This window comes from Bufo bufo, chromosome 4, assembly GCF_905171765.1.
Source record: "Bufo bufo chromosome 4, aBufBuf1.1, whole genome shotgun sequence".
Classification (NCBI taxonomy): domain Eukaryota; kingdom Metazoa; phylum Chordata; class Amphibia; order Anura; family Bufonidae; genus Bufo; species Bufo bufo.
In genome coordinates, this window is record NC_053392.1 from 141,947,364 (window position 1) to 141,974,617 (window position 27,254).

Below are 27,254 nucleotides of genomic sequence, written 5' to 3' on the forward strand. Positions count from 1 at the left end.
GAGATGACGCATATATGCGTGACTCTGCGCAGGGCTGCCGCCTCCGGAACGCAAATCTGCGTTAGGCGGTTAATCAGTATTTTGTGTAAGCAGGTATATAGAACCCCTTAATCAATATTTGGTGGAAGCAGATATATCGCAACCCTCAATCTGTATTTTTTGGAAGCAGGTATATCAAACCCCTTATTCAGTATTTTGTGAAAGCAGGTATGTCGCACCCCTCAATCAGTATTTTGTGGAAGCTGGTATATCAAACCCCTTAATCAGTATTTTGTAGAAGCAGGGATATCGCACCCCTCAATCAGTATTTTGTGGAAGCAGGTATATAGAACCTCTTAATCAATATTTGGTGGAAGCAGGTATATCGCAACCATTAATCTGTATTTTGTGGAAGCAGGCATATCAATCCCCTTAATCAGTATTTTGTGGAAGCAGGTGTATTGCAGGCCTCAATCAGTATTTGGTGGAAGCAGGTATATCAAACCCCTTAATCAGTATTTTTTGGAAGCAGGAATATTGAACCCCTCAATCAGTATTTTGTGGAAGCAGGTATATCAAACTCCTTAATCAGTATTTTGTGGAAGCAGGTATATCAAACTCCTTAATCAGTATTTTGTGGAAGCAGGTATATCGCACCCCTCAATCAATATTTTGTGGAAGCAGGTATATCAAACTCCTTAATCAGTATTTTGTGGAAGCAGGTATATCACACCCCTCAATCAATATTTTGTGGAAGCAGGTATATAGCATCCCTCAATCAGTATTTTGTGGAAGCAGGTATATCGCAACCCTCAATCTCTATTTTGTGGAAGCAGGTATATCAAACCCCTTATTTAGTATTTTGTGGAAGCAAGTATATTGCACCCCTCGATCTGTATTTTGTGAAAGCAGGTATATCAAACTCCTTAATCAGCATTTTGTGAAGCAGGTATATAGAACCCCTTAATCAGTATTTTTTGGAAGCAGGTATATAGAACCCCTTAATCAATATTTGGTGGAAGCAGGTATATCACACCCCTCACTCAGTATTTTGTGGAAGCAGGTATATCAAACCCCTTAATCAGTATTTTGTGGAAACAGGTATATAGAACCCCTTAATCAGTATTTTTTGGAAGCAGGTATATAGAACCACTTAATCAATATTGGTGGAAGCAGATATATCGCACCCCTGAATCTGTATTTTGTGGAAGCAGGTATATCAAACCCCTTGATCAGTATTTTGTGGAAGCAGGTGTATCGCACCCCTCAATCAGTATTTTGTGAAAACAGGTATATAGGACCCCTTAATCAATATTTAGGGGAAGCAGGTATATTGCATCCCTCAATCAGTATCTTGTGGAAGCAGGTATACAAAAACCCCTTAATCAATATTTTGTGGAAGCAGGTATATCGCACCCCTCAATCTGTATTTTGTGGAAGCAGGTATATAGAACCCCTTAATCAATATTTGTGGAAGCAGGTATATTGCATCTCTCAATCAGTATCTTGTGGAAGTAGGTATACAAAAACCCTTTAATCAATATTTTGTGGAAGCAGGTATATCACACCCCTCAATCAGTATTTTGTGGAAGCTGGTATATCGCAGGCCTCAATCAATATTTGGTGGAAGCAGGTATATCGCACCCCTCAATCAGTATTTTATGGAGGCATGTGTATCAAACCCCTTAATCAGTATTTTGTGGAATCAGGTATATTGCACCCAAAAATCATTTTTTTTGGGGCAACAGATATATCACATCCATTGCAAATAGTTTTTCCAATAGCGCTCGTCCCTCTATATACCTGCGGCATCGCAGCGGAACCGCACACAACTGCTGCACAATACAAATGCACGATATACTTTCTATGTTAGAAAGTATATTATAGGTATATCACACCCCTCAATCAGTTTTTTGGGGGGCAACAGGTATATCACACCAGTTGCAATTAGTTATTCCAATAGCGTTTGTCCCTCTATGTACAGTGGGATCCGAAAGTTTGGGCAACCTTGTTAATCGTCATGATTTTCCTGTATAAATTGTTGGTTGTTACAATAGAAAATGTCAGTTAAATATATCATATAGGAGACACACACAGTGATATTTGAGAAGTGAAATGAAGTTTATTGTATTTACAGAAAGTGTGCTATAATTGTTTAAACAAAATTAGGCAGGTGCATAAATTTGGGCACTGTTGTCATTTTATTGATTCCAAAACCTTTAGTACTAATTATTGGAACTCAAATTGGCTTGGTAAGCTCAGTGACCCCTGACCTACATACACAGGTGAATCCAATTATGAGAAAGAGTTTTTAAGGGGGTCAATTGTAAGTTTCCCTCCTCTTTTAATTTTCTCTGTAGAGTAGCAACATGGGGGTCTCAAAACAACTCTCAAATGACCTGAAGACAAAGATTGTTCACCATCATGGTTTAGGGGAAGGATACAGAAAGCTGTCTCAGAGATTTCAGCTGTCTGTTTCCACAGTTAGGAACATATTGAGGAAATGGAAGACCACCGGCTCAGTTCAAGTTAAAGCTCGAAGTGGCAGACCAAGAAAAATCTCGGATAGACAGAAGAGACGAATGGTGAGAATAGTCAGAGTCAACCCACAGAGCAGCACCAAAGACCTACAACATCATCTTGCTCCAGATGGAGTCACTGTGCATCGTTCAACCATTCGGCGCACTTTACACAAGGAGATGCTGCATGCAGAGGAAGCCTTTTCTCCGCCCACAGCACAAAAAGTGGCGCTTGAGGTGGGCTAAAGCACATTTGGACAAGCCAGCTTCATTTTGGAATAAGGTGCTGTGGACTGATGAAACTAAAATTGAGTTATTTGGCCATAACAAGGGGCGTTATGCATGGAGGAAAAAGAACACAGCATTCCAAGAAAAACACCTGCTACCTACAGTAAAATATGGTGGTGGTTCCATCATGCTGTGGGGCTGTGTGGCCAGTGCAGGGACTGGGAATCTTGTCAAAGTTGAGGGACGCATGGATTCCACTCAGTATCAGCAGATTCTGGAGACCAATGTCCAGGAATCAGTGACAAAGCTGAAGCTGCGCCGGGTCTGGATCTTTCAACAAGACAACGACCCTAAACACTGCTCAAAATCCACTAAGGCATTTATGCAGAGGAACAAGTACAACGTTCTGGAATGGCCATCTCAGTCCCCAGACCTGAATATCATTGAAAATCTGTGGTGTGACTTAGAGAGCTGGCCATGCTCGGAAGCCATCAAACCTGAATGAACTAAAGATGTTTTGTAAAGAGGAATGGTCCAAAATACCTTCAACCAGAATACAGACTCTCATTGGAACCTACAGGAAGCGTTTAGAGGCTGTAATTTCTGCAAAAGGAGGATCTACTAAATATTGATTTCATTAATTTTTTGTGGTGCCCAAATTTATGCACCTGCCAAATTTTGTTTAAACAATTATAGCACACTTTCTGTAAATCCAATAAACTTCATTTCACTTCTCAAATATCACTGTGTGTGTCTCCTATATGATATATTTAACTGACATTTTCTATCGTAACAACCAACGATTTATACAGGAAAATCATGACGATTAACAAGGTTGCCCAAACTTTCGCATCCCACTGTAGCTGTGGTATCGTAGCAGAACCGCACACAACTGCTGCACAATACAAATACACTATAATATACTCTCTATGTTAGAAAGTATATTATAAGTATATCACACGTCTCAGTATATCACACCTATCGATAGCACACCTATACCAGTCCTTAAAAGGACTTTTGTGGCCCTATTAGCTAGCGTTTGGTGTCCCTAACAGGCTGTCCCTGCTCCACAAAGCAACCTCTCCCTACACTGGCAAAACACAGAATGTCAAATGGCTGCCAGATCGGGTTCTGTTATAGGGTGGGGGTGTGTCCATGTGCTTTAAACGTCTCAACTGGCTGTCCTGTCCCTCCTGATGGATGTGTCATGGGTCAAAGTTCGGCGCAATGCAAAAGAATATGGCGCATGCGAACATCGCCATATGTTTGCATGTTCGGCAAATCGTGAACTCGCAAAGTTCACTGTGAAATGACCGCCGGGCGAACCGCAAGGCTATCTCTAGTGTAGATGTCAGTCACAGTCACACTCCCATGAATGATGCTGCAGGAGCAAGAACTATATATACATGTCAAATAATGGGAGTAGAGGGAGACTTGGCAGAACTCAAACCAGGTGGAGAACCTCAAGCAAAATGCACCTTTATATTATTACTAGAGATGAGCGATGTTTTGAAAAATTTGATTTGTCACCTTCAGCAAAGTTTGACAAGAAATTCCATTTGTTACTAATTAATTTGTCACAAATCGCTATGTAAAAACCCCATTCAGCCTATCAATGAATGGGATCATTTAGGGTGGGTTCACATCTGCGTTCTGGATTCTGTTATGGCTTTCCGTTATAACATGGTTATAACAGAAAAAAAACGGAATCCATAAGATGGAAGGACAGATCCGTTATACTGCCCATAGACTTGTATTATGATGGAATGTAAAACAGAAGCCTTTAAAAGGCATTCCGTCTTAATAGAAGTCTATGGGAATTATAACAGACCTGTATGGTACCCGTTATGCAGAACGGAGAAAAAAGTCCAGACAACAGGACTTTGTTTTCCGTTTTGCATAACGGGAACCATACAGATCCGTTATGATTCCCATAGACTTCTAATAAGACGGATCAAAACGGAATGCCTCTTAAAGACTTCCGTCTTATGGATTCCGTTATTTTCCGTTATAACCATGTTATAACGGAAAGCCATAACGGAATCCAGAACGCAGATGTGAACCCACCCTTAAACAGAAGTGCACCAGTCTAACTGCTGTTATAAATGGTAATACACTTGTGCAATAAGGCCTTTTGGGTTAAAACCAAAGAAAATCACTTCCAGCTGCTCGTGTAGAGGCAGTCCACTCCACTCTTGATTGAAAAAGACCTGCCTAGGGACCTGCTCTGAGTGTGATGGCATCACCACGCACTTTCAGCATGATCACGCTCAGCGGATCAGTGGATGAGTTGAGGTTTTTTTTTTTTCGGTCTAAGACAACTCCAGACACCATTTTAGGAAAAATTATTAGGTACCACAATGCACGAGGAAATTCGGTTTAGTTTAGAATCCAATTTTTCCTAAAATTCGGACCGAATTCCATTTCAGATGCTTTGCTTCGCTCAACACTAATTATTACGTCAGATGTCACAATCACAGTTTATATTCAGACACTTCTGTTTATTCTAATCATGAATGGAAAGTTAACTTTCCTGTTAACCAGCACAATTTTTTTTACGAGCAGGAAAGGTGCCACTTCCGTACATTGTGTTCTGACTCATTTGAAGCATCTGTAAACTGAATTCAAATTCAATGCTCTCCCACAAGGCTGAAGTTACGCTTGCAGCAACAGCAGCATGGCTTGAAGGCTATGAATATCTTAGTATTAATTTACATGTATTTTAGGTAAAAAAAATTAAAAAATGTATAATAGGTTTGGTTAAAGGGTACCTAAACTTTTACTCAAAGCACTGAAGGTGCAGCAGCGCTTCTCAGAGTGCTCTGCACCTTTGACTTGCCTCAGCTTTTGCAGCATGAGTATGGATCCATAGAAAGTGGAGGGTGTTGAATACTAGGACCTAAAGACTATGGGTGGGGGTATTGTGGGCACAGCAGGTAAATGTAAATGTACTGTATGTAAGCATACGCAGATACAGTCTTGCATAAAATGGAAACCTCTGGAAAATAAGCACAAAACTACATTAAAAAATAGATTGAAGAGTTTTCTGAAGTTCAATAGGTTTTAAGAATACCTTTCTAAAAATGGTTATCTTCTTTTAAAAAGCAAAAAAAATTGATTCTACAAAATAAATATAAAAAGTATAACTCACTGCTTAGAAATGTTTTCCAGGCAAGATGATTCCTTCCGTATATAAGAATGGTTGTTTTACTATTCCTAGTGAGATATCTAAATTAATGACAGTTACTGTTCTTGTTTTACTCCAGGCGATACTTTGTACCTGTAATATCTTCCCTTTGTAGAGCTGTCATTCTCCATGATTCCTGATAATCACTGTTCTCTTGTAGCCCTTTATTCTATTTTATTTGCTTGTAGCTTGTGGAGAAATGATTCACAAACGTCTTTGTATTAGTAATTCACATACTTTTAAAAGGTGACCTGTACCTGAAAATGAGATGCACATCCATACATATTAGTACGTTTCATCTGGAATTCCCCCTTAGAACCAGTTTACAAAGCTGTCACTGTTAGTGCTCTTTCATTCACATTGCAAAATCCTTGTCTCCTTAGTTACAGGTTACATTTCTTTTCAGCAGAAGCAACCTCTTTCCACCCCTCTCAGCATGATGAAACATTAGCACATTTACAAACAAAGCTGAATCATCTTATTGGAGCTGGTTTAACTGAAAACCAGGGGACTCTTTCTGGTTCAACGTATGCAAAAGTTAGACTGGTTTCTATGGGAAACACCTGCACTTCTCTTTTACACTAGTATTGATACATTTGCAACGTCCGATAGCGGCAAAGGGTCCCTTTAAGAAATATTAGTGACGCCAGTTACAGTAAAGCAACAACGGGACAAAGTCCCTTTAAGAATTGGTTTGGTGGTGGTACCCAGGTGTAGGAATGGCATAGAAGTGGTATAGTGTGGCCTACAATGTCCCTTACTGTTTTGTATGTGTCACGGTGCTCCTAGCTGGATACGCTGGACCCCAGGCGTTGTCTTCGGAAGCAGCAAATAAGGGGGGGGGGGGTAGTTAACTTGGGGATGAAGAATAAATTGAGTCCAGACCTTGTGATGAAGTTCAATAGCAGCTTTACTTAGCATAAACGTTTCTTCAAACGGGTTACAGACTTTGGCTACATGCACACGACCGTATGTGTTTTGCGGTCCATAAATTGCAGATCTGCAAAAAAACAAAAACGGATGACGTTCCGTATGGCATCTGTTTTTTTTGCGGATCCGTTTTTTGTGTGGATCCATTGTAATAATGCCTATCCTTGTCCGCAAACTAAAAAAAAATAGGACATGCACTATTTTTTTTTTTGCAGGGCAACGGAACAGACATACTGATGCGGACAGAACACGGTGTGCTGTCCGCGTTTTTTGCGGACCCATTGAAATGAATGAGTCTGCATCCTATCCGCAAAAGAAAACGGAACGGACACGGAAACAAACAACGTTCGTGTGCATGAGGCCTTTGTCTTGGTTCCAGCAGGCTTTAGCATTAAAACTCTGGCAGGCAAACTCATCTCTGCTCTCTGGCTCTGCTGTACTAACAGGCTGACTGTATAACTTTCCTTTTGCTGTATGCTGCAACTTCTCTCTTTGCAGTCTGTCTCTTAAGTAGTACCAGGGAACTCTAATTCCTGGCTTCTGAGGCTTCAGGCTGTGGCCTCCATATACAGCAGAGCCGAAGGTGCTCTAGCTGGCTTGGGCACGTCCAGCAGGGACATGGCCCCGCACAACCTCCCTTAGGGAATTAACTCTAACTAGAACTCCACCATTCCTGCAGCAAGAGGGGGGGGGGGGGTAAGAATGAAAAAGAAGGTTCCACTCTATGTAAATGTAGCTCTGCCATATTTGTGCCACCTGCTGGTGAACCGGGCACATTACACGTGAACATAAACAATTGCAAAATAGGAAATGCACAGTGTTTGGACCTGGAATAAATACACATGATGACATGAGGTTAACCAATAAAGACAGTAGCAGGGTGCAAAGGTGGTAATGCCACTCTGGGGCGTTACACATCGGTCCCATTGCTCCTCCATAGTGTCATACATAAAGTATGCTAATCCAAAGACAACATGGTTGGTAGTCTCAGAACTCCTTCCTTTAATTCATTGATTTGTCAGACTTTGCAAGAAGAATGCTGGCAAAGTATTCACGGACGAATTGGACACGATGAAAATAAAAAACATCATGTCATTTCAAAGGTTAACCACTTTCCGCAACTGTAACGCCGAAAGGCGTCATTGCGGCGGCTCCCCCAGGCTACGCTAACGCCAATAGGCGTCATCTCGCGTGAGCCGAGATTTCCTGTGAAGGCGCGCGCGCTCACAGGAACGGAAGGTAAGAGAGTTGATCTCCAGCCTGCCAGCGGCGATCGTTCGCTGGCAGGCTGGAGATGTGTTTTTTTTAACCCCTAACAGGTATATTAGACGCTGTTTTGATAACAGCGTCTAATATACCTGCTACCTGGTCCCCTTTGTTTGGATCGACCACCAGAGGACACAGGTAGCTCAGTAAAGTAGCACCAAGCATCACTACACTACACTACCCCCCCCCCCCCGTCACTTATTAACCCCTTATTAGCCCCTGATCACCCCTGATCACCCCATATAGACTCCCTGATCACCCCCCTGTCATTGATCACCCCCCTGTCATTGATCACCCCCCTGTAAAGCTCCATTCAGACGTCCGCATGATTTTTACGGATCCACTGATAGATGGATCGGATCCGCAAAACGCATCCGGACGTCTGAATGAAGCCTTACAGGGGCGTGATCAATGACTGTGGTGATCACCCCATATAGACTCCCTGATCACCCCCCTGTCATTGATTACCCCCCTGTCATTGATTACCCCCCTGTAAAGCTCCATTCAGACGTCCGCATGATTTTTACGGATCCACTGATAGATGGATCGGATCCGCAAAACGCATCCGGACGTCTGAATGAAGCCTTACAGGGGCATGATCAATGACTGTGGTGATCACCCCATATAGACTCCCTGATCACCCCCCTGTCATTGATTACCCCCCTGTAAAGCTCCATTCAGATGTCCGCATGATTTTTACGGATGCACTGATAGATGGATCGGATCCGCAAAACGCATACGGACGTCTGAATGAAGCCTTACACGGGCGTGATCAATGACTGTGGTTATCACCCCATATAGACTCCCTGATCACCCCCCTGTCATTGATCACCCCCCCTGGCATTGATCACCCCCCCTGTCATTGATCACCCCTCTGTAAGGCTCCATTCAGACATTTTTTTGGCCCAAGTTAGCGGAATTATTATTTTTTTTTTCTTACAAAGTCTCATATTCCACTAACTTGTGTCAAAAAATAAAATCTCACATGAACTCACCATACCCCTCACGGAAACCAAATGCGTAAAAATTTTTAGACATTTATATTCCAGACGCTTTAGGGCCCCTAGAATGCCAGGGCAGTATAAATACCCCACATGTGACCCCATTTCGGAAAGAAGACACCCCCAGGTATTCCGTGAGGGGCATATTGAGTCCATGAAAGAATGAAATTTTTGTCCCAAGTTAGCGGAACGGGAGACTTTGTGAGAAAAAAATTAAAAATATCAATTTCCGCTAACTTGTGCCAAAAAAAAAAAAATTCTATGAACTCGCCATGCCCCTCATTGAATACCTTGGGGTGTCTTCTTTCCAAAATGGGGTCACATGTGGGGTATTTATACTGCCCTGGCATTCTAGGGGCCCCAAAGCGTGAGAAGAAGTCTGGTATCCAAATGTCTAAAAATGCCCTCCTAAAAGGAATTTGGGCACCTTTGCGCATCTAGGCTGCAATAAAGTGTCACACATCTGGTATCGCCGTACTCAGGAGAAGTTGGGGAATGTGTTTTGGGGTGTCATTTTACATATACCCATGCTGGGTGAGAGAAATATCTTGGTCAAATGCCAACTTTGTATAAAAAAATGGGAAAAGTTGTCTTTTGCCAAGATATTTCTCTCACCCAGCAAGGGTATATGTAAAATGACACCCCAAAACACATTCCCCAACTTCTCCTGAATACGGCGATACCACATGTGTGACACTTTTTTGCAGCCTAGGTGGGCAAAGGGGCCCATATTCCAAAGAGCACCTTTAGGATTTCACAGGTCATTTACCTACTTACCACACATTAGGGCCCCTGGAAAATGCTAGGGCAGTATAACTACCCCACAAGTGACCCCATTTTGGAAAGAAGACACCCCAAGGTATTCCGTGAGGGGCATGGCAAGTTCCTAGAATTTTTTATTTTTTGTCACAAGTTAGTGGAAAATGCTGATTTTTTTTTTTTTTTTTTTTTTCATACAAAGTCTCATATTCCACTAACTTGTGACAAAAAATAAAAACTTCCATGAACTCACTATGCCCATCAGCAAATACCTTGGGGTCTCTTCTTTCCAAAATGGGGTCACTTGTGGGGTAGTTATACTGCCCTGGCATTCTAGGGGCCCAAATGTGTGGTAAGGAGTTTGAAATCAAATTCTGTAAAAAATGACCTGTGAAATCCGAAAGGTGCTCTTTGGAATATGGGCCCCTTTGCCCACCTAGGCTGCAAAAAAGTGTCACACATCTGGTATCCCCGTACTCAGGAGAAGGTGGGGAATGTGTTTTGGGGTGTCATTTTACATATACCCCTGCTGGGTGAGAGAAATATCTTGGCAAAAGACAACTTTTCCCATTTTTTTATACAAAGTTGGCATTTGACCAAGATATTTATCTCACCCAGCATGGGTATATGTAAAATGACACCCCAAAACACATTCCCCAACTTCTCCTGAGTACGGAGATACCAGATGTGTGACACTTTTTTGCAGCCTAGGTGGGCAAAGGGGCCCATATTCCAAAGAGCACCTTTCGGATTTCACAGGTCATTTTTTACAGAATTTGATTTCAAACTCCTTACCACACATTCGGGCCCCTAGAATGCCAGGGCAGTATAACTACCCCACAAGTGACCCCATTTTGGAAAGAAGAGACCCCAAGGTATTCGCTGATGGGCATAGTGAGTTCATGGAAGTTTTTATTTTTTGTCACAAGTTAGTGGAATATGAGACTTTGTATGAAAAAAAAAAAAAAAAATCATCATTTTCCACTAACTTGTGACAAAAAATAAAAAATTCTAGGAACTTGCCATGCCCCTCACGGAATACCTTGGGGTGTCTTCTTTCCAAAATGGGGTCACTTGTGGGGTAGTTATACTGCCCTGGCATTCTAGGGGCCCAAATGTGTGGTAAGGAGTTTGAAATCAAATTCTGTAAAAAATGACCTGTGAAATCCGAAAGGTGCTCTTTGGAATATGGGCCCCTTTTCCCACCTAGGCTGCAAAAAAGTGTCACACATCTGGTATTGCCGTACTCAGGAGAAGGTGGGGAATGTGTTTTGGGGTGTCATTTTACATATACCCATGCTGGGTGAGAGAAATATCTTGGCAAAAGACAACTTTTCCCATTTTTTTATACAAAGTTGGCATTTGACCAAGATATTTATCTCACCCAGCATGGGTATATGTAAAATGACACCCCAAAACACATTCCTCAACTTCTCCTGAGTACGTAGATACCAGATGTGTGACACTTTTTTGCAGCCTAGGTGGGCAAAGGGGCCCACATTCCAAAGAGCACCTTTCGGATTTCACTGGTCATTTTTTACAGAATTTGATTTCAAACTCCTTACCACACATTTGGGCCCCTAGAATGCCAGGGCAGTATAACTACCCCACAAGTGACCCCATTTTGGAAAGAAGAGACCCCAAGGTATTTCGTGATGGGCATAGTGAGTTCATAGAAGTTTTTATTTTTTGTCACAAGTTAGTGGAATATGAGACTTTGTAAGAAAAAAAAAAAAAGAAAAAAAAATCATCATTTTCCGCTAACTTGTGACAAAAAATAAAAAGTTCTATGAACTCACTATGCCCATCAGCGAATACCTTAGGGTGTGTACTTTCCGAAATGGGGTCATTTGTGGGGTGTTTGTACTGTCTGGCCATTGTAGAACCTCAGGAAACATGACAGGTGCTCAGAAAGTCAGAGCTGCTTCAAAAAGCGGAAATTCACATTTTTGTACCATAGTTTGTAAACGCTATAACTTTTACCCAAACCATTTTTTTTTTACCCAAACATTTTTTTTTTATCAAAGACATGTAGAACTATAAATTTAGAGCAAAATTTCTATATGGATCTCGTTTTTTTTGCAAAATTTTACAACTGAAAGTGAAAAATGTCATTTTTTTGCAAAAAAATCGTTAAATTTCGATTAATAACAAAAAAAGTAAAAATGTCAGCAGCAATGAAATACCACCAAATGAAAGCTCTATTAGTGAGAAGAAAAGGAGGTAAAATTCATTTGGGTGGTAAGTTGCATGACCGAGCAATAAACGGTGAAAGTAGTGTAGTGCCGATTTGTAAAAAAGGGCCTGGTCTTTAGGGGGGTATAAACCTGTGGTCCTTAAGTGGTTAAAGGGGCTCTCTGTAACTTTGTAAATAAAGTTTAATCAAACTTTCTTATGTGACTTAAAGAGGACCTTTCACCGATTCTTACCCTATGAACTAAGTATACAGACATGTGGAGCGGCGCCCGGGGATCTCTCTGCACTTACTATTATCCCCGGGCGCCGCTCCGTTCTCCTGCTATGCCCTCCGGTATCTCCGTTCCCTAAGTTATGGTAGGCGGAGTCTGCCCTTGTTCTTCTGTAGCGCTGGCCAATAACATTGCAGAGCTCACAGCCTGGGAGAAAATAACCTCCCAGGCTGTGAGCTCTGCGCTGCGATTGGCCAGCGCTAGGGCAGACTCCGCCTACCATAACTTAGGGACTGGTATCTCCGCCTACTATAACTTAGTGAGCGGAGATACCGGAGGGCATAACGGGAGAACGGAGCGGCGCCCGGGGATAATAGTAAGTGCAGTGAGATCCCCCGGGCGCCGCTCTACATGTCTGTATAGTTAGTTCATAGGGTAAGAATCGGTGAAAGGTCCTCTTTAAAGGGGTTATCCAACCTTTAAAAGTGATGGCTTATGCTCAGGATAGGACATCACTATTTGATTGATAGAGGTCTGAAACCGCACACTGCAGCCGATCAGCTGTTCTGCAGTAGCTCCATCTGCTGTGCAGTGGACGGAGCTGATTACTACAAAGCTCTTCTCACTGAAGTGAATGGGAGACGAATTGCAGTAACCAGCCACATCCACTGCACAACAAATGGAGCTGTGTACTTCTGGTGCAGACCTCTGGCACTAGCTCAGCTTGGGGCGTGTTGGACCCACGCAGATCAGATAGTGATGGCCTATACTAAGGATAGGTCACCCTTGAAAAGGGTTAGACAACCTCTTTTCTGGTCATAAACATTAGATAAAAGTTGGCCAAACCTGCTGACCTCTGCAGGACCTGCCAACAATCTACTGTGTGTACATACAGTCGATCAAATTTACACCACACATGGATTGGGCTTTAAATCTTCTTTTTATCTTTATAATATAATATCCAAAGTACAGACATCTTGTTCCATGATCTAATAAAATAGATAAAGTGCAGTTTCACACAACGTGCATTATCAAATATACTTATAGGCTCTGTTGCATCAGGACCGTTAATATGGGTCGGAGAATAAAGTCAGCGTACCCATACACTCATGATGTTTCGGGAGCCATGCCCCCTTCTCAAGCACGATTGTGACTCCCGAAATTTTACGAGCATGTGGGTACAATGAAGTTCCTCTCATGTGAACAGTCCCGATGGAACAGAGCAGATTAGTATATTTGATAATATACTTTTTTGTGAAACTGCACTTCGGATTATGAAGCAATATGTCTGTACTTTGGATATCATATTATAAAGATAAAAAGAAGATCTAAAGCCTAATCCATGGGTGGTGTGAATTTGTTGGACCTGTGTGTGGAGAGTATGAGGCTCTCTGTATACACATGTTTTTCAATTGTCTCTTGGAGCTGAATTTGCAAAGATTATTCCTAATTTACAGAGACAATCCCAGAAAATTCAAGCTGTCGTGGGTTAAAAGTTGGTGGAGCTCATGTACACCCACCCATTAATGGGCATCCCCCCCCCCCAGATTGGCCATTCCTGAGGTTGGGCTTTGTCTCAAATGTACCCACAAGAATGTGGGTAAGTATGTGTATACTTTCATTTTTCCAATCCACCATGGATTGTGACAGCGAGTTAGTTCCCTCACACCATTGAAAAAATATGTGTGAGGGAACTTTAACATGGGGCAAAAAAGGGCCCAGTTGCACCTGGGGGGCCCAAGGCAGCTGCCTCTTGAGCCCCGCTGGCCACTGCCCACAAATTGAATGACATCGCCTGGAGGACCAGGAAGTAGTGAAGGCGTTCTGTGATGTCACGCTGTGCGCAGCCTTCACAGTGCAGCCGACAGCAGGAGGATGCAGATCGCGTCGGAGGAGAGGAGCGGTGGCATCCAGGAGCAAGAGAGGTAAGTGGTTTATTTTACTTTATATTTCTGAGGCTGATGGACACTTCTGGGGGCTGCTATAAGGCTACTGGGGGCTGTTATGAGGCTAATGGGGGTTGCTATAAGGCTTCTGGGGGCTGCTATAAGGCTACTGGGGGCTGCTATAAGGCTACTGGGGGCTGTTATGAGGCTAATGGGGGTTGCTATAAGGCTTCTGGGGGCTGCTATAAGGCTACTGGGGGCTGCTATGAGGCTAATGGAGGCTGCTATGAGGCTAATGGAGTCTGCTATGAGGCTACTGGGGGTTGCTATAAGGCTAATGGGGGCTGCTATGAGGATAATGAGGGCTGCTATGAGGCTAATAGGGGCTGCTATGAGGCTACTGGGGGGCTTCTATAAGGCTACTGGGGGCTGTTATGAGGATAATGGGGGCTGATATGAGGCTACTTGGGGCTGATATGAGGCATGGGGGTCTTATCTGAGGTCATTCATATTGGGGTCTGAGCTAAGGTCTGATTGGGGGTCTGATCTGAGGTCTTATTAACATTGGGGATCTTATTGGGGCTGTTATCTGAGGTCTGTTTAACACTGGGGGTCTCATTGGTGGTCTGACCTGAGGTATAATGAATTTTTTTTTCCCCTTATTGTCCCCTCTAAAGCCTAGGTGCGTCTTATAGGGCGAAAAATAAGGTACTTGCTTGCTCCTCCTCCCGACCTCCCTTGTCCTTTGCGAACGCCGCACGCCATGACATCACGCAGATGCACTGCAACGCTAGGGTGAGCCGAGCCCTGGTCTCCTTCCTGAACTGCAGAGCGGTGCCCACTTCCAGTCCTGAGCCCAGCTGCCCAGAGCACTGATCCTGAGCCTGCTGGAGTCCTCAGAAATGTAAGAATTTAATGTAATTCACTGTGAGCTATAATATATATATATATATATATATATACTGTGTATATATATATATATATATATATATATATATATTACTTGTTTTATGTGAATAAGGTTGCTGGGTGGTTGGAGAAGGGGGAGGGAGGGGTGGATGGAGGGGTTAGTAGTACAGTACTATCTGCACATTGTAAAAAAAAAGTAATCTGCAAAATACTATGTATTTGTGTCAGAAGTTGTGCTTTTTTAATTTTTTGACTAATGATACAGCCATTTTATTTGATACTTTTGTGCTGATTCTTTTTTTTAAATCTATATTAAGGGACACTATAGTCACCAGAACCACAACAGCTAAACGTAGTAGTTCTGGTGTCTATAGCATGTCTCTGCAAGCTTTTTAATGTAAACACAGCCTTTTCAGGAAAAAAGGCAGTATTTACATTACTGCCAAGGAACACCTCTAGTGGCCACATGCTAGGGTGTGGGGAGGTGGGATCCAGGGGTCCCAAGTAAATTCTTGCCCAGGGTCCAATCAATATTAAAGACGGCCCAGATTGTACACTGGTGGAATTTATCCGACAGCAATTACATTATTATGGACTCTGACCAATGGATCACTGTACCTTAGACAAACTGGCCAAGATGTTCAATATTCTCTTTGCCTACTTATTAGTAAGGCAGCATTAGCTTATTAACCGCCTCACGTCCGCCCATAGGATATAAACGTCCTATGGGTGGACGTCTATTTCTGACAGCACGTTTTAAAACGTCCTGTCAGAAATAGCAGCTGCACGCTAATCGTGCAGCTGCTGATCGGGTTGCCCGCTGTCAGTGACAGCAGGGCAACCCTAAGACAAGGCAGGGACAGTGCCCAGGTGTCCCTGCCTTCACGATCGCTGCAGACACAGCGCTCACCGAGCGCTGTGTCTGCAGAGCAGGAAGCGCTGTGCGCTTCCTGTTCCGGCCCGGCGGTCATGTGACCGCCGTGACCGGAGTGTGCAGGAGCTGTGTGAGGTCTCTCAGAGACCTCGATCAGCCCTGCTGTGAGGCTGTACAGCGCTGGATTGCTGCTGTACAGCCTCTATAGGGGTGCATTTGTCCTGTAACTGGGGCTACTATGTCAGCCCCAGTTACAGGAGAAATCAACAGTGTAAAAAAAAAAAAAAAGTGAAGTAAATGTCCCCCAGAGGTCTTGTATGACCTTATGGGGGACGAAAAGTGTCAAATAAAATAAAAATAAAATAAAGGGTTGAAAAAATAAAATAAAAAAAAGTTTCACATGTAAAAAAAAAAAAAATCCCAAGTAAGGAATAAAAAAAAAAATTTAAAATAGAAAAAATAAAATAAAATAGACATATTTAGTATTGCCGCGTCCGTAAAAACCAGCTCTCTAAAAATATCACATGACCTAACCCCTCGGGTGAACACCGTAAAAAATAAAAAAAAAACTGTGTCAAAACAAGCAATTTTTGTCACCTTGCATCACAAAAGGTGCAACACCAAGTGATCAAAAACGCGTATGTCCCACAAAATGGTACCAATAAAACCGTCACCTCATCCCGCAAAAAATGAGCCCCTACATAATAAAATCTCTCAAAAAATAAAAAAACTATAGCTCTTAGAACATGGACACATTAAAACATAATTTTTTTGGTTTCAAAAATGCTATTATTGTGTTAAAGTGAAACAAATAAAAAAAAGTATACATATTAGGTATTGCCGCGTCCGTAAAAACCAGCTCTATAAAAATATCACATGACCTAACCCCTCGGGTGAACACCGTAAAAAAAAAAAAAAAAAAACTGTGTCAAAACAAGCAATTTTTGTCACCTTGCATCACAAAAGGTGCAAAACCAAGTGATCAAAAACGCGTATGTCCCACAAAATGGTACCAATAAAACCGTCACCTCATCCCGCAAAAAATGAGCCCCTACATAAGAAAATCTCTCAAAAAATAAAAAAACTATAGCTCTCAGAACATGGACACATTAAAACATAATTTTTTGGTTTCAAAAATGCTATTATTGTGTAAAACTTTAATAAATGAGAAAAAGTATACCTATTAGGTATCACCACGTCCGTAACAATCTGCTCTATAAAAATGTCACTTGACTGAACCCCTCAGGTGAACGCTGTAAAAATAAATAAATAGAAACTGTGCTAAAACAACCAATTTTTTGGTCACCTTGCCCCATAAAGTGTTATAATGAATGATCAAAAAATCATATTTACCCAAAAATAGTACTAATAAAACTGGCACCTTATCCCCTAGTTTCCAAAATGGGGTCACTTCTTGGGAGTTTCTACTGTAATGGTGCATCAGGGGGCTTCAAATGGGACATGGCATCTAAAAACCATGTGGAGTTCCTTTCCTTCTGCGCCCTGCCGTGTGCCCATATAGCAGTTTATGACCACATGTGGGGTGTTTCTGTAAACCGCAGAATCTGGGTAATAAATATTGAGTTTTGTTTGGCTGTTAACCATCGATGTGTTAGAGAAAAAAATTGATTAAAATGGAAAATCTGCCAAAAAAGTGAAATTTAAAAATTTGATCTCCATTTTCCTTTAATTCTTGTGGAACGCCTAAAGGGTTAACAAAGTTTGTAAAATCGGTTTTGAATACCTTGAGGGGTGTAGTTTCTACAATGGGGTCATTTATGGGGGTATCCACTATGTAGGCCCCACAAAGTGACTTCAGACCTGAACTGGTCCTTATAAAGTGGGTTTTGGCAATTTTCTTAAAAATTTGAAGAATTGCTTCTAAACTTCTAAGCCTTCTAACGTCCTAAAAAAATAAAATGACATTTCCAAAATGATGCCAACATAAAGTAGACATACGGGGAATGTTAAATAATAAATATTTTATGAGGTATCACTTTCTGTTTTAAAAGCAGAGAAATTGAAATTTAGAAAATTGGGTAAATTTGGGATTTTTTCATAAATAAAGGTGAAATATTTTGACTCAAATTTATAACTATCATGAAGTACAATGTGTCACGAGAAAACAATCTCTGAATGACTTGGATAAATAAAGGCGTTCCAAAGTTATTACCACATAAAGTGAGATATGTCAGTTTTGCAAAATTTGGCCTGGTCAGGAAGGGGGCAAAGGGCCCAGATGGGAAGTGGTTAAATAACTAGGTTCTTAGAGATTATCCAGTTTTTGCAATCAGTTTTAGTCACTTGTAAACCTCAGCAAAATCTACACATATCAATGAGCAAGGCATGGATTTCTTAATAGGAATTCTGGCTATCTTTGCACATTTATGTAGGTTCAGATGTCTTCGATGCCATTTTATACCCAAATAGCATGCCCCATCTTCAGTTCACAGTAGAAGATGTGAAACATTGGCCCAGGTCAGTAACCGTGACATCAAAACCATCTATCCTTGGTCCATATTCTGTACTCCTGCCGTATTTCAAAAGAGAAGTGCAGAGTAAAAAAAGATACAGTATGGTCTGCTTTTCTCTTCACTTCTATTGTTAAATTAACATTCCTATATGCTCGGAATATGCATGTCTTCAGCAATTATCTCGCTAAATGGAGACATTTGGTTTGTGTGTTGTGGATTTATCTTATGCTCCTAAAATGGGTAAAAACAAATGAAAGCATTTGTGAAACCAATTTCAAAGTTGCTTATGTGGCTGGCAGAATCCACAGTATTTCTTTCCCTCACTCATTGAAATGCTAAATATGCGTAATTATGTTGCGTTTTACGCTTTTGGCACAACATACGCATTCATGTGCATAATAATAACACTATCTGCCAACAATACACAGCAAAACGTGCTCCTCCTGCACAAAGTAATAGACATGGTTTTGAAACCAGGAGCAAGTCTCACAAGACAGGGCAATGGCTTGTGTGTGACCAGTTAATGTTTTCTGACTAATTACAGTTATCCTCAATGACTGCATAGATCAGAGTTCACTTTCATTACTGCTGTAAAGTTTCAAGACAAATGCAGAAAAACTGGATCTGAAGGTCCACAAATTGTCCATTGCATGAAGTCTTCAAATGTTCTCTTTTCCTGTTTATGAGTAAGGCCCCTTTCACATGGGCGAGATTTCCGCACGGGTGCAATGTGTGAGTTGAACGCATTGCACCCGCACTGAATCCGGACCCATTCATTTCTATGGGGCTGTGCACATGAGCGGTGTTTTTCACGCATCACTTGTGCGTTGCGTGAAAATCGCAGCATGCTCCTCTTTGTGCGTTTTTCACGTAACGCAGGCCCCATAGAAATGAATGGGGTTGCGTGAAAATTGCAAGCATCCGCAAGCAAGTGCGGATGCGGTGCGATTTTTATGCACGGTTGCTAGGTGACGATCAGGATGGGGACCCGATCATTATTATTTTCCCTTATAACATGGTTATAAGGGAAAATAATTGCATTCTGAATACAGAATGCATAGTAAAATAGGGCTGGAGGGGTTAAAAAAAATATATATATTTTAACTCACCTTAATCCACTTGTTCGCGCAGCCCGGCTTCTCTTCTGTCTTCTATCTTCAGGACCTGGGTAAAGGACCTGTGGTGACGTCACTACGCTCATCACATGATCCATCACCATGGTGATGGATCATGTGAATGACCATGTGATGAGCGTAGTGACGTCATCAAAGGTCCTTTTCCTCACAGATGAAGACAGAAGAGATGCCGGCTGCGCGAACAAGTGGATTAAGGTGAGTTAAAATGTTTTAGTTTTTTTTAACCCCTCCAGCCCTATTTTACTATGCATTCTGTATTCAGAATGCTATTATTTTGCCTTATAACCATGTTATAAGGGAAAATAATACAATCTACACAACCTTGAACCCAAACCTGAACTTTTGTGAAGAAGTTCGGGTCTGGGTACCACAGTCGGTTTTTTATCACGCACGTGCGAAACACATTGCACCCGCGCGATAAAAACTGAACAACGGAACACAATCGCAGTCAAAACTGACTGCAATTGCGTACCTACTCACGCGGGTTTGCCGCAATGCACCGGGACGCATCCGGACCTAATCCGGACATGTTCGTCTGCAAGGGGCCTAAGGGGGGAATTCAGATGGCCATGGCCTCAGTATCCACATTTGGTCAACAAGACTTCCCACAATTAAAGTAAATCAAACCTTAGATCGTCATAGAACCCTATGGTGGTCAAAGTTTGGTGAACTTGAACTACAGGGAGGATCCAGATCTTTTATTTGTAATATAGATGCTATACTATTGGTGCATTATGGCGATCTGTGGCCTTATCTTGATCTCCACACAGAGGTAATAGATCATCGGTGACAAGTTGTTAACCAGCTATGTTTCTAGGGTATAATATGGTATGTCATCCAAAGAAACATGACACTATACATATACAAATCCAACAGAAAAATCAGAAACATATAGAAGTACAATAGAACCTCATAAACTATGGTCTCCCCATTACAGCTCCACTAGGAGGTTGTATGGGACTGTAATGCAGATGTGTGTATGACTTCTATTTCTGCATTGTTATGGGATGAAATTCTGGAGATATATAGATTTATATGTTGTCGAGAGGCTGTCAGAAAACATCAGTGATGACTGAAATAGCTGCCAGCAGTGGTATTAACCTTGTGTCTGCTACCTGTGTGTGGAGGGTAAAATAGCTTAGAAATGCTTCTATAGAAGACAACTTAGAAAGGCTAAATCGAGTATTAGAAATGCCATACAATGCATGGTATCTAGACCATTTTTACATATATGATCCCTATAGAGACATTTTATCTCATGGACAAGTCATAAGTTAATGTGCTTCCCTTGTAGCTCAGTGATTTGTGGACCCTGTTCTAACTCTGGAGAACTGATCTGCTCACTTACCTGTTGTTCATGAGGGTGGCTTGTTCTCTTCATAGATGCTTTCATACTTGCTCTGCAGCAGATTCTTTGCCTTATTCTCCTATTTACCAAACTGAGCTGGAAAAGGAAGAGTCCCGACCTTTCCTCTGTTCTTCCTATTCTGGGGAGGTGGCATCAGCAGTAAACTCAGTCTGAGCATCTATTGTCAGGCAGTAATATATGACACAGCCTGCCACAGTTTTCTCTTCTCCCGCTGTGAGAGTCTAGAAAAGGAAATACAAAAGCAGTTAGTTAACGTAAAGAAAAAAATTCTATATACAACGTAGAACAGCAGTGGTGATTAAAAGAAAGCAAGATTTCTCAGAAGGAAATACCGTTTTTATTAGAATATATTATTTCTGTTCCTCCTATGTATTCTCTGACCAGGTATTTAAATTTAAATTCCACTTTTAGTATCACAGTTTAAATCTACAAAAAAAAGTTGTGTAAGTTTTGCTTTACTGTTTTTATTTCGATTCCAAGTTATTTTCTCCATATTTCTCTAGTTGAATGTGCTGTTGCTTTCAGAAAACACTTGGTTCAGAATGTATTTAAAGGAGAATATTAATTTATTTATTTTAATCACTTATATAGTGCTGACATATTCTGCAGCACTTTACATTGTCACCACTCGCTGTCCCCAGTGGAGCTCACAATCTAAATTCTCTATGTATTTGTCTTTGGAGTGTGGGAGGAAACCCCTCATGGAAACCTCCTGCACAAATTGGTTCGCATGTACCACTGCAGCCAATGACTGGCATCAGTGGTGACGTGTCCCCAAAGTGGCCTGTCACTGCAGGGTCACGTGCCACTTTGGGAAACGTCACTGCTGCCAGTCATTGGCTGAAGCGATGCATGTGACACTAAACATGCAAGACGTTTACATACAGAAACCGGAAGTGCAGTGATGACAGCCCAGGACTGAGCAGCCGGAAGCAGGTACGTATAGTTCTCTTCACAACTGGGGGAAATTTTTAAAGAACAATAAATCAAGGATAACAGCACATGCGCACACATAACAGCACAGAAAATGTCAGAAAATAACCTATTGTTTAAATTTTTAATGTTTAACACATTTTTATGGAATTTTTTGGTGATGTTATTTTTAACTTTCTATGTCAATATCTATCTTTAAACAAAAAACATAAAATCCTGCAGTTTTCACACTTGTCACTAGGCCTAATAATAGGCACCATGTCTTGGTCTGTACAGATCACTTTAAAGCAGTTATCCCCTTATCTATACACAGAGGTGATATCATTACAGGCAGGAATAGAATGACAGATAAGACAGGATCCTTCATTCACAATAGCTGATTGTCAAAGCTTATCTATTACTTTCTTGTACAATGACCTCTGCACAGATCACAGCACATCACAGAGCATACCTAGAAACCTCTCCCATATGAGTCAATGACATCCCCTCTGTCACGATGCGCTCTGTGCGTGGTTCCAGGAGGCGGGGACAGCCGAGGTGCGCTCATGTCATCAGCGTGTCCGGCGTCTCCCGTCCCCGTGATAACCACTCTGGGGCTGAGCGCCGAGCTGATCACTCGGCGCTCGGCTGTATTGGAACTCAGGAGTCATGTGACGCTGGCAACGTCACATGACTCCACTGGTGCTCTATTTTAACAGGCAATCTGCTGGCCACAGTTACATGAGTCAGGACAGAGTGCCACCACTCCACATGTATCTAGTCATCACATGGAGCCTCAGATTAAGCTTCCAGAACCGTTTTCAGGTGACCGTAAAAAGTTTCTTTTTTTCAAAGAGAATTGTAAACTTTATTTCAGATTACACCCCTTGTCATCCGGTTCTGAGAGCCAGCGCGTGGGCATTGTAATAATAGAGGAGACTATGACACTCGCTGTGCGACTTGACAGACGTGTTAGGGAAAGACGTTCTGAGGAACCCATGCAGATAGGGATGACTCGCAGAGATCAGCGTCGCCGTCAAGGGGCTTGTTTCTATTGTGCCGAGTCAGACTATTGGATAAACCAATGCTCCAAGAAACCTTCTTCCGGTAAGCTGAAGCTTAAGAACCAGGTATTTCCTAATGTGGTCAAGAAAAAGTTATTAGTACCGATTACTGTCTCCATAGGTATTAACAAATGTTCTGGTAATGCGTTCATTGACTCAGGTTCTGCTGCCAACTTTATTGATATGAGGTTTGCATTAAAGTTGGGTATTCCGATTTTGACACCACCCACTCCCATCCACATCATGGCTATCGATACCACCCCCCCCCCCCCCCCCCCCCCCCCCCCCCGGTGGTGGTACTGGGAAGTATTCTACCCCTGAGATATCCTTGACTGGGTGTATGTGTCACTCTGAAATGTGTTCTCTGTTGTTTCTAGAAAACTTACCAGTAGGGGTGGTACTGGGAATGCCTTGGCTCCAGTTACATAACCCCATTATTGACTGGACCAAGGGGAAATTGATGAAATGGGGGGTTGAATGCGACTCGTGCTTGTCTGTAGTACAAGTGGGGGTCTCAGCAGAATCCAATACATTGCCTTTACTCTTAAAGGAATATATGGATGTGTTCTCCTCCTCGAACCCCGAGTTGCTACTGCCCTATAGACCTTATAATTGCGCCATTGAATTGGTAGAGGGGGCCAGATATCCCAAGGGACGTATCTATAATCTTTCCAGACCTGAACGCAAGGCCATGGAAGATTATGTTGAAGAGAGTCTCAGTAACGGACACATTAGGCCTTTTGTGTCTCCTATGGGGGCGGGATTTTTCTTTGTCAAAAAGAAAGATGGAGGCTTCAGACCTTGCATCGACTACCGGGAGTTGAATAAGATTACGATCAAGAATCAACACTCCCTTCTATTGATTTTTGATTTGTTTAATCAGGTAATGGGGGCTTCCTGGTTATCTAAAATTGATCTGAAGGGTGCATGAAATTGATTCGAATTAAGGAGGGAGACGAGTGGAAGACAGCTTTCAATACGCCAGCTGGACACTTCGAATACCTTGTAATGCCTTTTGGACTCAGCAATGCGCCAGCTGTGTTTCAAAACTTTATGAATGATATTTTTAGAGAATTCTTGGGTAAATTTGTAATTGTTTACACCTTGATTTTGAGAGTCATGTGTCTCATGTGAAACAAGTGTTGGAGGTTTTGAGGAAGAATCAATTGGCGGCCAAACAGGAGAAATGTGTTTTTGGGGTACAAGAGATTCTGTATCTTGTGTATGTTCTCACTCCTCATGCTTTTAAAATGGATCCCAGCAAGGTATTGGCAATTTTGGACTGGGTAAGGTCATCATCCTTAAAGGCCTTACAACGTTTTTTAGGATTTGCTAATTATTACCGTAGATTTATAAAGAATTTTTCGGTAATTGCTAGGCCCTTGACCGACCTCACCAAAAAAGGGGCGTACCTGGAGAACCAGTCTGTTGAGGCTATTGAAGTTTATGAGACACTTAACCGCCTCCGGACCGCCTAACGCAGGATCGCGTTCCGGAGGCGGCAGTCCTGCGCACAGTCACGCATATACGCGTCATCTCGCGAGACGCGAGATTTCCTGTGAACGCGCGCACACAGGCGCGCGCGTTCACAGGATCGGAAGGTAAGCGAGTGGATCTCCAGCCTACCAGCGGCGATCGTTTGCCTGCAGGCTGGAGATGTGATTTTTTTAACCCCTAACAGGTATATTAGACGCTGTTTTGATAACAGCGTCTAATATACCTGCTACCTGGTCCTCTAGTGGTCCCTTTTGTTTGGATCGACCACCAGAGGACACAGGTAGCTCAGTAATATATAGCACCAAACACCACTACACTACACCCCCCCCCCTGTCACTTATTAACCCTTTATTCACCCTTAATCACCCCTGATCACCCCATATAGACTCCCTGATCACCCCCCTGTCATTGATCACCCCCCTGTCATTGATCACCCCCTTGTAAGGCTCCATTCAGACGTCCGTGTGATTTTTACGGATCCACTGATACATGGATCGGATCTGCAAAACACATACGGACGTCTGAATGGAGCCTTACAGGGGGGTGATCAATGACGGGGTGATCACCCCATATAGACTCCCTGATCACCCCCCTGTCATTGATCACCCCCTGTCATTGATCACTCCCCTGTAAGGCTCCATTCAGACGTCCGTATGTTTTTTACGGATCCACGGATACATGGATCGGATCCGCAAAACACATACAGACGTCTGAATGGATCCTTACAAGGGGGTGATCACCCCATATAGACTCCCTGATCACCCCCCTGTCATTGATCACCCCCCTGTAAGGCTCCATTCAGATGTCCGTATGTTTTTTACGGATCCACGGATACATGTATCGGATCCGCAAAACACATACGGACATCTGAATGGAGCCTTATAGGGGGGTGATCAATGACAGGGGGGTGATCACCCCATATAGACTCCCTGATCCCCCCCCCTGTCATTGATCACCCCCCTGTAAGGCTGCATTCAGATGTCCGTATGTTTTTTACGGATCCACGGATACATGGATCGGATCTGCAAAACACATACGGACATCTGAATGGAGCCTTATAGGGGGGTGATCAATGACAGGGGGGTGATCACCCCATATAGACTCCCTGATCACCCCCCTGTCATTGATCACCCCCCTGTCATTGATCACCCCCCTGTAAGGCTGCATTCAGATGTCCGTATGTTTTTTACGGATCCACGGATACATGTATCGGATCCGCAAAACACATACGGACATCTGAATGGAGCCTTATAGGGGGGTGATCAATGACAGGGGGGTGATCACCCCATATAGACTCCCTGATCACCCCCCTGTCATTGATCACCCCCCTGTCATTGATCACCCCCTGTAAGGCTGCATTCAGATGTCCGTATGTTTTTTACGGATCCACGGATACATGGATCGGATCCGCAAAACACATACGGACATCTGAATGGAGCCTTATAGGGGGGTGATCAATGACAGGGGGGTGATCAGGGAGTCTATATGGGGTGATCACCCCCCTGTCATTGATCACCCCCCTGTCATTGATCACCCCCCTGTAAGGCTGCATTCAGATGTCCGTATGTTTTTTACGGATCCACGAATACATGGATCGGATCCGCAAAACACATACAAACATCTGAATGGAGCCTTATAGGGGGGTGATCAATGACAGGGGGGTGATCACCCCATATAGACTCCCTGATCACCCCATATAGACTCCCTGATCACCCCCCTGTCATTGATCACCCCCCTGTAAGGCTCCATTCAAACATTTTTTTGGCCCAAGTTAGCGGAAATTATTTTTTTTTTCTTACAAAGTCTCATATTCCACTAACTTGTGTCAAAAAATAAAATCTCACATGAACTCACCATACCCCTCACGGAATCCAAATGCGTAAAAAAAAATTGACATTTATATTCCAGACTTCTTCTCACGCTTTAGGGCCCCTAGAATGCCAGGGCAGTATAAATACCCCACATGTGACCCCATTTCGGAAAGAAGACACCCCAAGGTATTCCGTGAGGGGCATATTGAGTCCATGAAAGATTTAAATTTTTGTCCCAAGTTAGCGGAAAGGGAGACTTTGTGAGAAAAAAAAAAAAAAAAACAATTTCCGCTAACTTGTGCCAAAAAAAAAAAATTCTATGAACTCGCCATTCCCCTCATTGAATATCTTGGGGTGTCTTCTTTCCAAAATGGGGTCACATGTGGGGTATTTATACTGCCCTGGCATTTTAGGGGCCCTAAAGCGTGAGAAGAAGTCTGGGATCCAAATGTCTAAAAATGCCCTCCTAAAAGGAATTTGGGCCCCATTGCGCATCTAGGCTGCAAAAAAGTGTCACACATGTGGTATCGCCGTACTCAGGAGAAGTTGGGCAATGTGTTTTGGGGTGTCATTTTACATATACCCATGCTGGGTGAGATAAATATCTTGGTCAAATGCCAACTTTGTATAAAAAATGGGACAAGTTGTTTTTTGCCGAGATATTTCTCTCACCCAGCATGAGTATATGTAAAAAGACACCCTAAAACACATTGCCCAACTTCTCCTGAATACGGCGATACCACATGTGTGACACTTTTTTGCAGCCTAGGTGGGCAAAGGGGCCCACATTCCAAAGAGCACCTTTCGGATTTCACCGGCCATTTTTTACAGATTTTGATTTCAAACTACTTCTCACACATTCGGGCCCCTAAAATGCCAGGGCAGTATAACTACCCCACAAGTGACCCCATTTTGGAAAGAAGACACCCCCAGGTATTTCGTGATGGGCATAGTGAGTTCATGGAAGTTTTTATTTTTTGTCACAAGTTAGTGGAATATGAGACTTTGTAAGATAAAAAAAAAACACATCATTTTCCGCTAACTT

General features: G+C 42.5%; 1 protein-coding gene across 1 annotated transcript in view; it reads right to left on the reverse strand.

Moving 5' to 3' along the window:
• The window catches only part of FAM124B (family with sequence similarity 124 member B), a 76,666-nt gene that overhangs the window by 15,614 nt on the left and 33,798 nt on the right, over positions 1 to 27,254 (reverse strand). Inside the window, exons 2-3 of the mRNA XM_040428012.1 lie at positions 20,905 to 21,136; positions 5,878 to 6,170 (exon numbers count right to left, since the gene is read on the reverse strand). The gene's annotated coding sequence lies outside the window, so the exon portion shown is untranslated. The remainder of the gene's footprint in view (positions 1 to 5,877; positions 6,171 to 20,904; positions 21,137 to 27,254) is intronic.